This window comes from Trichomycterus rosablanca, chromosome 7 (genome assembly GCF_030014385.1).
Source record: "Trichomycterus rosablanca isolate fTriRos1 chromosome 7, fTriRos1.hap1, whole genome shotgun sequence".
Classification (NCBI taxonomy): domain Eukaryota; kingdom Metazoa; phylum Chordata; class Actinopteri; order Siluriformes; family Trichomycteridae; genus Trichomycterus; species Trichomycterus rosablanca.
In genome coordinates, this window is record NC_085994.1 from 23,627,611 (window position 1) to 23,640,839 (window position 13,229).

Sequence of the window (13,229 nt, forward strand, 5' to 3'; positions counted from 1 at the left end):
TCTGTAGCTTACATTTTAGTCCTGGTTTGCTTAACGTTCACATGTACAATTGAACCAGAACCAAAAAAAAGTGATGTATGACGCACGTATTATGTATTTTGTCAGCCAGTCATCATGTGACCAGAACACTGAGAACTTTCAGTGTATGTGCTTGCATATTAAATGCATTTTGTCCCTTTGGGGGTTCCACAATCAATGGAAAAGTGTGTTCCATGGCATGTGCACCTCTAGCCTCAGCAAACCTTAAATATCCTGCTTAATAAATGAAAAGGAAATTCATTTTTTCCAAAAGTTATTTTGGACATTTATATCCAGTAATACATCCACACCTGTCTTTGCTTAAACCCTACACCCTACGTTTCTGGATGACTTCATCCAGGCTTAGAAAACATCCAGTCTCGGAAACATGTCCATTCATACCAAACTCTAAACGAACCCCTGTCTGGAAAAAACGTGCACGTAAGCATTTGCATGAGCAGTTGATTGAGTTACAAGCCATTTCCATGATGCTTCACACTAAACTAAGACAAGATCAAGACAATAAGGCTTTGAGTCTGTCAGAGTAAAGAACAAGATCATGGTACAGTGGTTAAGGCTGGTCAAAAAAAAAAGGCAGCTTTGCTAGAAAGACGCTACTGCTGTGCTAAAACGGATCTCATTATGCACAGACACAACAAACACCCCAAAACCACGGTAGAAATATGTGCATAGAGTAAACAAGCACTCGATCGCAAATAGGAACACACACAATACCTGGCTGATGAACAAAGCGAATCGAATTTTCCGTTTCCCCTAGGCCGAGCAAATACACACACACACACCGAAATGCTATTTTTTTTTTACTATTCAGCAGTGACAATTAACCATTTTCAAATCCCATAAGCACTAAGAGAGAGTTTCTTACATTGACTTTGACTTTTATTTGATTGCAGACAGGATGAACCTGAGATATTTCATGTTTTATTTGCTCAACTTCATTTCATTTATTAATAAACATCCATTCCTGCATTTCAGGCCTGCAACACATTCCAAAAAAAGTTGGGACAGTAAAGCATTTACCACTTCGTATTGTTGCTATTCCTTTTCACCACACTTTTTTTTTCCCTTTTTCTCCCCCTTTAGCGCATCCAATTGTTCAATTTGCATCGTGCTTCCTCTCGGTCTATGCCGAATCCTGCCCTGACCGAGGAGATCGAAGCTAACCCATTTCCCCTCCGAAACATGAGCAGCAGCCGGATGCATTTTTGCCACCCACACATTTTATGAGTTTGGCGCCACCTAGCGTTGCATGCGGAGAGACACACCCTAAGGGCACTCTTCCTCATCTCCTGTGCAGGCACCTCTAATCAGCAGGGGTCGTTTTTGTCCCGCCCCCCAACTGAGCAACCGGCCAATCGTTGCTCATACAGCCACTCAGCTTCAAACCGGTGAAGCAGAGCTGGATTCGATACTACGTACTCAGAATCCAGCCCTGGTTGTAGCGTGTCTTTTTACCGCTGCGCCACCTGAGCGGCCCTTTTCACCACACTTGTTTTGGCACCGAGGAGACCAAGTGATTTAGTGTTTCAGCTTTTATTTTGTCTCATTCTTCCTGCAAACACGTGTTAACATGTGCAACAGTTTTAAAATTCTCCACACATTCTCTATTGGGGACAGATCAGGACTGCAGGCAGGCCAGTCCAGTACCCGTACCCTCTTCCTCCGCAGCCATGCCTTTGTAATGTGTGCAGCATGTGGTTTTGCATCATCTTGTTGAAAAATGCATGGATGTCCCTGGAAAAGATGACGTCTTGAAGGCAGCACATGTTGCTCTAAGATCTCAATGTACTTTTCTGCATTAATGCTGCCATCACAGAAGTGTTAATTAGCTTTGCCAAAGGCACTGACACAGCTCCATACCATGACAGACCCTGGCTTTTGGACTTGTTGCTGATAACAGTCTGGATGATCCTTTTTGTCTTTGGTCCGGAGCCTTTGGCATCCATTTTTTTCCAAAAAAAGACCTGAGCTGCATCCGGAATCACATACTTCCATACTCAATAGTACGCGAAATGAGCGAGAGCGGTTCGTATGTCCGAATACATAGTATACACAAAAGAAGTACCCGGATGACCTACTTATTGGGCAGCCATGTTTGAGTATGCAAGCGATGCACACTTGTGGTCTGCTAATGTATCCCATAATGCAACTGGAGCTGCGTAGGCGTTCGAAGCGGAATAAGAAACAAGAAAGAAGGCGTAAAACGGAGAGTCCTCTGTTTACATGTGTAAGAAGGATAAACAAAATAAAAATTGAAAAGATGAATAAATAACAAAAAGACGATAAATATCCAAAATTTTGGCGAGTGGGGTTTGTAATGAGTCTGTAACTATGGTGATATTACATAATCACGTCCCCACGTCATCACTTAACGTTGGTAAGATGGCAGATGTAGTACGTAGCGGTGTTGTGTGCCTACTGCATACTTCTGTACTGAAAGTATGTACTTTTTTACCGGCCGAGTAGTGTGTACTTCCTCCAATCTAGTGCTTACTCTGTAAGTATGCGATTCCGGACGCAGCTCTGGAATTCTGATTCATCTGACCACAATACTTGTTTCCACTCTGTGATGGTCCATCGTAGATGTCTCCAAGCCCAGAGAAGTCGACGCAGCTTCTGGACATGGTTAACATAAAGCTTATTTTTTGCACAGTGAAGTTTTAAGTGGCATGTGTATGTGACTCCGTATTGTAGAGGTTGACAAAGGTTTGCGAAAGTAATCCCTCACCCATGTGGTTATATCAGCTATTGTTGAGTGGCGGTTCTTGATGCAGTGCCGTCTGAGGGATCGAAGATCACGCTTGCACTCTTGGTCTTTACACACTGAAATTCTTCCCGATTCCTTGACTCACATCATTATTTTGTTTTTGTACCTCGTTACTAGCCCTAAATTGCCCCGTCCCAACTTTTTTTAGAATGTATTTCAGGCCTGAAATGCAGGAATGAAGGTATATTAACAAATGAAATGAAGTTGACCAGACAAAACATGAAATATTGTGGGTTCAAACTGCCTGCAATCAAATAAATAATTTTGGGTTGTATTAAGAGTCTAGACCAAAAATGGAAAAACAGCACATGAACAATGTACTTGGAGAGCACATGGAGTGAAAAATGAAACAAATACCTCCTACCTCTCATCTATGTCTAAAAATACACACAACAACTTATAAAATGAAGTTATTTAACTTTACAGCATGACCTTGTAATTTCTGACTATAGTTAGTGACCTCTTTGTGCTCATGTAAATAGGCATAGTTAGCCAGCCCCCATTAGACTGAGCCACAGGTATTATGATAGGACAAGTTTGGAATCTCTGAATAGACCCTAAATAGGCAAAAATATCAAGTCGAGCCTTTTCTAAGCAACTTCAGATCCCAGGATCATCTGTACTGTTGACTTTTTGCCAATAGGTGGAGTAACTCACTTTCACTTGCAGTCAGAAAGTCCTCATTATGGGCGCCCAGGTGGCACAGCGGGATATTCCGCACCAGCACCAAGATTCTAAATTCCTCGGTTCGAGACCACCGGCCGGCTCGAGACCATCTGCCGGGCATAACTGGCATTACTGGACAACGTGTCTGCAGGGTGGGCACTGGACTATGTGTGGGTGTACGCTGTATAAGGACCCTGATTGGCAGAACAGACGTCTGTGCAGAATGCAGAGGCAAGAACGGAATGGCTTTGCATGTGTCGTAAGAGGTGTGTACAGCAACTCGCTCTCCTCGGATGCAATCGGGTATCCCTCAGCAGCGAAAGACAAATTGAGTGCACTAAATTGGGGGGAAAATGGGAAGAAAATACATAAGTAAGTCCTTTAGATATAAACCAGTTCCGTTCTGAGAGTGGGTTCGCATGTCCGGCAAAGTTAGCCTAAGCATCCAGCACATGCGCCTCCGACACCTGTCTATGTATCACATTCTACACCTATTTGTATGTATTAAAATGCTTTTAGTGCAGCACAGAGGCTCAGTGGGTAGCACTGTCGCCTCACAGCAAGAAGGTCCTGAGTTTGATTCCCAGGTGGAGCGGTCAGGTTCTTTCTGTGTGCATGTTCTCCCCATGTCTGAACATGCTCCAGTTTCCTCCCACAGTCCAAGGACATGCAGTCAGACTAATTCGATATACTAAATTGGTCCTAGGTATGAGTGTGTGTGTGTAAGTGAGTGTGTTTGCCCTGTGATAGACTGGCAACCTGCCCACTGAATTTGACTCACTGCGACCCTGAATTGGATAAAAGTAGTGGTAAAACAGACAATAAATGAATGAAAATGGTTATAAAAGTTGTTAATTAAAGTGATAAAAGTTATAAAAATTAGGGGTGACTGAAGCTTCACGATGGATTGTGTCCTGTGGTAAAACATAGAAATGAAGTAAAACTTTTGTGTTCCAGTTATTAAGACAAAAAAAGAACAGTTGGAGTTACTGTAAATTTACACTTGTCTACTAAGCTGTACTCAAACCCTTTACCAAGGGTTTGTTTCTTCTGAATCATTCAGCAGTCCAGTATGAGTGTGGTAAGCTGATCATTTTAGTGGGTCAAGTGACTCATGCTGGGTAAGAGATAGGTGTGGGTTTGTTGACAGGTGTTTTTGAAGTGCATATACAGCAGCATGAACTTTGTGGTCACTATGTAAGCATGTAACACAACTATGTAAGAACTTTGTGTAAGAAGGCGCGCTAGTACGTCATAACATTGGTAACCCGACTCTAGAACAATAACCAGACCATGTAACAACTAATCTACCTGACTCTATAACAAATCTCCATATATAAGCGCCAACATGTGAGCATCGGAACTGGACCACGGAGCGATGGAAGAAGGTGGCCTGGTCTGACGAATCACGTTTCGTGCGTGTCTGCGTCGCTTACCTGGGGAACACATGGCACCAGGTCCTCGCAACTTACAGGAGTTAAAGGATCTGCTGCCAGATACCACAGCACACCTTCACGGGTCTAGTGGAGTCCATGCCTCTACGGGTCAGGGCTGTTTCGGCAGCAAAAGGGGGACCAACACAATATTAGGAATGTGGTCATATGTTATACCTGATCAGTGTATATACTGTAAATGTGTGTGTATAGGTTCTGGACTAGTAATCAAAACGTTGCCGGTTCAAGACCCCACCACTACCGGTTTTCTACATAGTCACCTTCCGATGCATTTTTCCCAGTGTCGTACCAACTTTTTATTGCCATCAGCAAAACATGTTTTTGGTTGAGTGTGTAACCACTGATGTACCGCTGCTTTCGCATCATCACATGAAAATCTTCTTCCCCTTAAATCTTCTTTGAGTGTCCAAAAATATGGAAATCAGATGGTGCTAAATCTGAACTGTAAGCTCTCTCTCAGTCTCTCGGACGCGACCAATTACTACTCCTCCCACCCTCACTGTTTCCAATGGCAATATAAAAGTGTAAAAACTTTTTGAAGATCCATTGTATATATAACAATATCATCTACTGTGGTGGACTGGTGCCTTGTCTAGATTGTTTCTTTGTGCCCGTAGAGAGCTAGGGTAGGCTTCAACAACCAAATCAGAGTGGTGGTAAGTGGTTTATAAAGCAAATAAGTGAGTGTGTTCATACAGTGTATCACAAAAGTGAGTACACCCCTCACATTTCTGCAAATATTTTATTATATCTTTTCATGGGACAACACTATAGAAATAAAACTTGGATATAACTTAGAGTAGTCAGTGTACAACTTGTATAGCAGTGTAGATTTACTGTCTTCTGAAAATAACTCAACACACAGCCATTAATGTCTAAATAGCTGGCAACATAAGTGAGTACACCCCACAGTGAACATGTCCAAATTGTGCCCAAAGTGTCAATATTTTGTGTGACCACCATTATTATCCAGCACTGCCTTAACCCTCCTGGGCATGGAATTCACCAGAGCTGCACAGGTTGCTACTGGAATCCTCTTCCACTCCTCCATGATGACATCACGGAGCTGGTGGATGTTAGACACCTTGAACTCCTCCACCTTCCACTTGAGGATGCGCCACAGGTGCTCAATTGGGTTTAGTCCATCACCTTTACCTTCAGCTTCCTCAGCAAGGCAGTTGTCATCTTGGAGGTTGTGTTTGGGGTCGTTATCCTGTTGGAAAACTGCCATGAGGCCCAGTTTTCGAAGGGAGGGGATCATGCTCTGTTTCAGAATGTCACAGTACATGTTGGAATTCATGTTTCCCTCAATGAACTGCAGCTCCTTAATGCCAGCAACACTCATGCAGCCCAAGACCATGATGCTACCACCACCATGCTTGACTGTAGGCAAGATACAGTTGTCTTGGTACTTCTCACCAGGGCGCCGCCACACATGCTGGACACCATCTGAGCCAAACAAGTTTATCTTGGTCTCGTCAGACCACAGGGCATTCCCGTAATCCATGTTCTTGGACTGCTTGTTTTCAGCAAACTGTTTGCTGGCTTTCATGTGCGTCAGCTTCCTTCTGGGATGACGACCATGCAGACCGAGTTGATGCAGTGTGCGGCGTATGGTCTGAGCACTGACAGGCTGACCTCCCACGTCTTCAACCTCTGCAGCAATGCTGGCAGCACTCGTGTCTATTTTTTAAAGCCAACCTCTGGATATGACGCCGAACACGTGGACTCAACTTCTTTGGTCGACCCTGGCGAAGCCTCTTCCGAGTGGAACCTGTCCTGGAAAACCGCTGTATGACCTTGGCCACCATGCTGTAGCTCAGTTTCAGGGTGTTAGCAATCTTCTTATAGCCCAGGCCACCTTTGTGGAGAGCAACAATTCTATTTCTCACATCCTCAGAGAGTTCTTTGCCATGAGGTGCCATGTTGAATATCCAGTGGCCAGTATGAGAGAATTGTATCCAAAACACCAAATTTAACAGCCCTGCTCCCCATTTACACCTGGGACCTTGACACATGACACCAGGGAGGGACAACGACACATTTGGGCACAATTTGGACATGTTCACTGTGGGGTGTACTCACTTATGTTGCCAGCTATTTAGACATTAATGGCTGTGTGTTGAGTTATTTTCAGAAGACAGTAAATCTACACTGCTATACAAGCTGTACACTGACTACTCTAAGTTATATCCAAGTTTCATGTCTATAGTGTTGTCCCATGAAAAGATATAATGAAATATTTGCAGAAATGTGAGGGGTGTACTCACTTTTGTGATACACTGTATATAATATATAAGTGCATAAAAAGGGGCTTTTTGGATGAAATAACTACACAGTGTGCATTTTTGAGAGCATTTTTTTGTCTAACTGGCAGCTTTTAAATTGGTATGGTTTCTTTTTAGTTGTTCTTTCTCTCTATGTTTTAGTTCATATCTGTTCTTTTCTGTACTGCTGTAACACGTTCATTTGCCTGAGGGGATCAATTAAGTGTTCTCTCTTATCTTGCCTTATATAAGTAAAGTAAAATACTTGATTTTAGTTTAAATGGCAACAGCATGAATGTATGGTTTTCAGATTTAAAAATGTACATATTCAGTAAAAAGCATGGCACTGTGGCTCGGTGGGTAGCACTGTCACCTCACAGCAAGAAGGTCCTGGGTTCGATTCCCAGGTGGAGCGATCTGGGACCTTTCTGTGTGGAGTTTGCATGTTCTCCCTGTGTCCATGTGGGTTTATATACACACTGATCAGCCATAACATTAAAACCACCTCCTTGTGTTTACATTCACTGTCCACATAGGAGCACTTTAAAGTTCTTCAGTTACTGACTGTAGTCCATCTGTTTCTCTGCATGCTTTGTTAGCCCCCTTTCATGCTGTTCTTCAATGGTCAGGACTCTCCCAGGACCACTACAGAGCAGGTATTATTTGGGTGGTGGGTCATTCTCAGCACTGCAGTGACACTGACATGGTGGTGGTGTGTTAGTGTGTGTTGTGCTGGTATGAGTGGATAAGACACAGCAGTGCTGATGGAGTTTTTAAACACCTCACTGTCACTGCTGGACTGAGAATAGTCCACCAACCAAAAACATCCAGCCAACAGCGCCCTGTGGGCAGCGTCCTGTGACCACTGATGAAGGTCTAGAAGATGACCAACTCAAACAGCAGCAATAGATGAGCAATCGTCTCTGACTTTACATCTACGAGGTGGACCAACTAGGTAGGAGTGTCTAATAGAGTGGACAGTGAGTGGACTTCAGCAGCGCTGCTGTGTCTGATCCACTCATACCAGCACAACACACACTAACACACCACCACCATGTTAGTGTCACTTCAGTGCTGAGAATCATCCACTACCTAAATAATAATTGCTCTGTGGTGGTCCTGTGGGGGTCCTGACCATTGAAGAACAGGGTGAAAGCAGACTAAAAAAGTATGTAGAGAAACAGATGGACTACAGTCAGTAATTGTAGAACTGCAAAGTGTTTCTATATGGTAAGTAAAGCTGATAAAATGGTCAGTAAGTGTAGAAAAAGGAGGTGGTTTTAATGTTATGGCTGATCAGTGTATATACATTTTTAGAAACAGTAAGCTACCGGTGCTGTAGTGCACCATTTAGCAGTTTAGGGTGAAAAGTGCATCACAGATTAAATAATTCCGTTGCCAGAGACACATGGGCCCTGTCTCATTAATCAGGTTTAACACAGCCTGGGTTGCTCACTGGAGCCGTTTTGTTTGCACACAAGAATGATATTTTAAAAGAACGATTTATAATAAAGACAAGCTTTTTTTAATAACTACGACACGCTCTGCAATTCTCTGTATTTCCCACAGAGATCACATTGCATAAAGAGAGTCACGCTTTGACCTCTGTGAATTATCCACAACTTGTCCAGGTGCCTCGAACCAGCCAGCAGTTTGCATTTGCATCAGCAATGAAGAACCTGATTGAACCTCCTCCCTCCCTAAATGCACTGCCAGGTCAATAGCACAACTGAGCTTGATCTCTCAGTAATCATTGATTAGTGTTAGATTTCTATGCCACCCTTGTGCCAAGGGAGTGTTTTGGCAGTACCAAAGGACCATTATCATTGAGATCTCATTCGCACCAACTGGTAATAACCATGCCACACCACTGTTCCTTTGGTTACCACTTCACAAACCCTAACAAACACAGATGTGATAACTTATCCCATGACTCATAGAGCAGTCAACAGCCAAATACTTAGCTATTACTGCTTTAAGCTAGACAAGTGCTAATTTTATGCTGGAGTAGCTGGTAGGTTATTACTGGTGTATGCAGAATAGTTATTATATACACTGATCAGCCATAACATTGTTTCTACACTCACTGTCCATTTGATCAGCTCCACTTACCAGAGAGCACTTTCTACTTACACAGTACAAGCACTTTGAAGTTCTACAATTACTGACTGTAGTCCATTTGTTTCTCTACATACTTTTTTAGCCGGCTTTCACCCTGTTCTTTAATGGTCAGGACTTTCCCTGGACCACCACAGAGTAGGTACTATTTAGGTGGTGGATCATTCTCAGCACTCCAGTGACAATGACATGGTGCTGGTATGAGTGGATCAGACACAGCAGCGCTGCTGGAGTTTTTAAATACCATGTCCACTCACTGTCCACTCTATTAGACTCTCCTACCTAGTTGGTCCAACTTGTAGATGCAAAGTCAGAGATGATCACTCAGCTATTGCTGCTGTTTGAGTTGGACATCTTCTAGACCTTCATCAGTGGTCACAGGATGCTGCCCACAGGGTGCTGTTGGCTGGATGTTGGTGGACTATTCTCAGTCCAGCAGGGACAGTGAGGTGTACTACTGTGTCTGATCCACTTATACCAGCACAACACACACTAACACACCACCACCATGTCGTTGTTACTGCAGTGCTGAGAATGATCCACCACCCAAATAATACCTGCTCTGTGGTGGTCCTGGGAGAGTCCTGACCATTGAAGAACAGCATGAAAGAGGGCTAACAAAGCATGTAGAGAAACAGATGGACTACAGTCAGTAATTGTAGAACTACAAAATGCTTCTATATGGTAAGTGGAGCTGATAAAATGGACAGTAAGTGTAAAAACAACGAGGTGGTTTTAATGTTATGGCTGATTGGTGTATATATAGTATATATAAAACTTAACCTGTATTGTGGTTGCTATGTGATTTTATCCTGCTTTCTGACATCCAAATGTACAACTGTTGTGTTGACCTTTCAAGAATCTGTGCTTTATGTTGATAGAAAGTTAATCTAAAATGGCAAAAGAGGCAACTCTAGCTGAGCATACCTGTTAATGTTGGTAGGTTGTGTTTTATACGAGATATCTTCAAAAAGTTCCTGCACCTTTAGATTTATGTTGGAAACAGTGTGGGTGGGAGGAGTAGTAATTGGTGTCTGAGAGACTGAGAGAGAGCTTATAGTGCGGATTTAGCGCCATCTGATTTCCACCCTTTTGAACTGCTCAAAGAAGCCTTAAGGGGAAGAAGATCCCCCCCCCTTTTTCTCCCACTTTAGCACATCCAATTTCTGCCTGTCAATCATCCTCTCACTAATGCTGGTCCCTGCTCCTGATTGGGGAGGACGAGACTGCTCCACGCCCCCTCTGACACGTGCAAAGCAATCGAACATCTTATCACCTACACTTGACGAGTGCAGTGCAGTACAGCTCTGTGTACGGAGAGCCACGCCCTCTACCGCACTCCTTTCCCATCTCCGTGCAGGCGCCACCAACCAGCCAGCAGAGGTCGTAATCGCACTAGTCTGAGAGAGAGTCCCCATCCAGCTTATTCCCGCCCCTATCTGAACAACAGGCCAATCGTTGTTCATGTAGCCGCTCAGCCTCAGCCGGAAGGCAGAGCCAAGATTCGATACGATGTATTCGAGATCACAGCTCTGGTTAAGAGTGTGTGTTTTACCGCTGTGCCACCTGAGCGGCGGGAGGAAGATTTTTATGTGATGATGATGTGAAAGCAGCGGTGCATCAGTCGCTACACGCTCAACCAATAACATGTTTTGCTGATGGCATTAAAAAGTTGGTACAACGCTGGGAAAAATGCACTGAAAGGTGACTATGTAGAAAAGTGATGCAATTTATTTTTGAAATTCTTAATAAATAGAGTTAAAAAGGTGCGGAAACTTTTTGAAGAACCCTCATACATTTGTGCATATTTAATTTACTATGAGTGAACCACCTACCTCCCCCTTATATAAATCATTTTGCACATATAGTTTGGTTTTGCTCCCCAAATTGCAAGTTAGTCACGGTTATAAAATGTGAAACGCCAGGGTCAAATGTGCGCCAGTGGAAATGACTTTGTTGACTCAGAGGACAGGTCAGGAACTGATACAGTGTATCACAAAAGTGAGTACACCCCTCACATTTCTGCAGATATTTAAGTATATCTTTTCATGGGACAACACTGACAAAATGACACTTTGACACAATGAAAAGTAGTCTGTGTGCAGCTTATATAACAGTGTAAATTTATTCTTCCCTCAAAATAACTCAATATACAGCCATTAATGTCTAAACCACCGGCAACAAAAGTGAGTACACCCCTTAGTGAAAGTTCATGAAGTGTCAATATTTTGTGTGGCCACCATTATTTCCCAGAACTGCCTTAACTCTCCTGGGCATGGAGTTTACCAGAGCTTCACAGGTTGCCACTGGAATGCTTTTCCACTCCTCCATGACGACATCACGGAGCTGGCGGATATTCGAGACTTTGCGCTCCTCCACCTTCCGCTTGAGGATGCCCCAAAGATGTTCTATTGGGTTTAGGTCTGGAGACATGCTTGGCCAGTCCATCACCTTTACCCTCAGCCTCTTCAATAAAGCAGTGGTCGTCTTAGAGGTGTGTTTGGGGTCATTATCATGCTGGAACACTGCCCTGCGACCCAGTTTCCGGAGGGAGGGGATCATGCTCTGCTTCAGTATTTCACAGTACATATTGGAGTTCATGTGTCCCTCAATGAAATGTAACTCCCCAACACCTGCTGCACTCATGCAGCCCCAGACCATGGCATTCCCACCACCATGCTTGACTGTAGGCATGACACACTTATCTTTGTACTCCTCACCTGATTGCCGCCACACATGCTTGAGACCATCTGAACCAAACAAATTAATCTTGATCTCATCAGACCATAGGACATGGTTCCAGTAATCCATGTCCTTTGTTGACATGTCTTCAGCAAACTGTTTGTGGGCTTTCTTGTGTAGAGACTTCAGAAGAGGCTTCCTTCTGGGGTGACAGCCATGCAGACCAATTTGATGTAGTGTGCGGCGTATGGTCTGAGCACTGACAGGCTGACCCCCCACCTTTTCAATCTCTGCAGCAATGCTGACAGCACTCCTGCGCCTATCTTTCAAAGACAGCAGTTTGTCAGGATGTGACGCTGAGCACGTGCACTCAGCTTCTTTGGACGACCAACGGTCTGTTCTGAGTGGACCCTGCTCTTTTAAAACGCTGGATGATCTTGGCCACTGTGCTGCAGCTCAGTTTCAGGGTGTTGGCAATCTTCTTGTAGCCTTGGCCATCTTCATGTAGTGCAACAATTCGTCTTTTAAGATCCTCAGAGAGTTCTTTGCCATGAGGTGCCATGTTGGAATTTTCAGTGACCAGTATGAGAGAGTGTGAGAGCTGTACTACTAAATTGAACACACCTGCTCCCTATGCACACCTGAGACCTAGTAACACTAACAAATCACATGACATTTTGGAGGGAAAATGACAAGCAGTGCTCAATTTGGACATTTAGGGGTGTAGTCTCTTAGGGGTGTACTCACTTTTGTTGCCGGTGGTTTAGACATTAATGGCTGTATATTGAGTTATTTTGAGGGAAGAATAAATTTACACTGTTATATAAGCTGCACACAGACTACTTTTCATTGTGTCAAAGTGTCATTTTGTCAGTGTTGTCCCATGAAAAGATATACTTAAATATCTGCAGAAATGTGAGGGGTGTACTCACTTTTGTGATACACTGTATAAATATCACTGTCAAACATTGTATGAGGTACTGAAGTGCCGGCATGATTCTACGCTGGATTTGAAAGTGTGCACAGTGTGTGACTTCAATTATTCAGCTGTGATGTTGGAGTATATGCCTAAAAATTCAGTAATAACATTTGTCCATCCAGTTTAGCGGCTTCTTTAAATATGGGGGAAAATAAACACTGTTTAACCAACATGTTTTTGTGCTAGCATTTATCGCTTTAACATCATACACTATATTGTCAAAAGTATTTACCCACCTATCCAAATCATTGAATTCA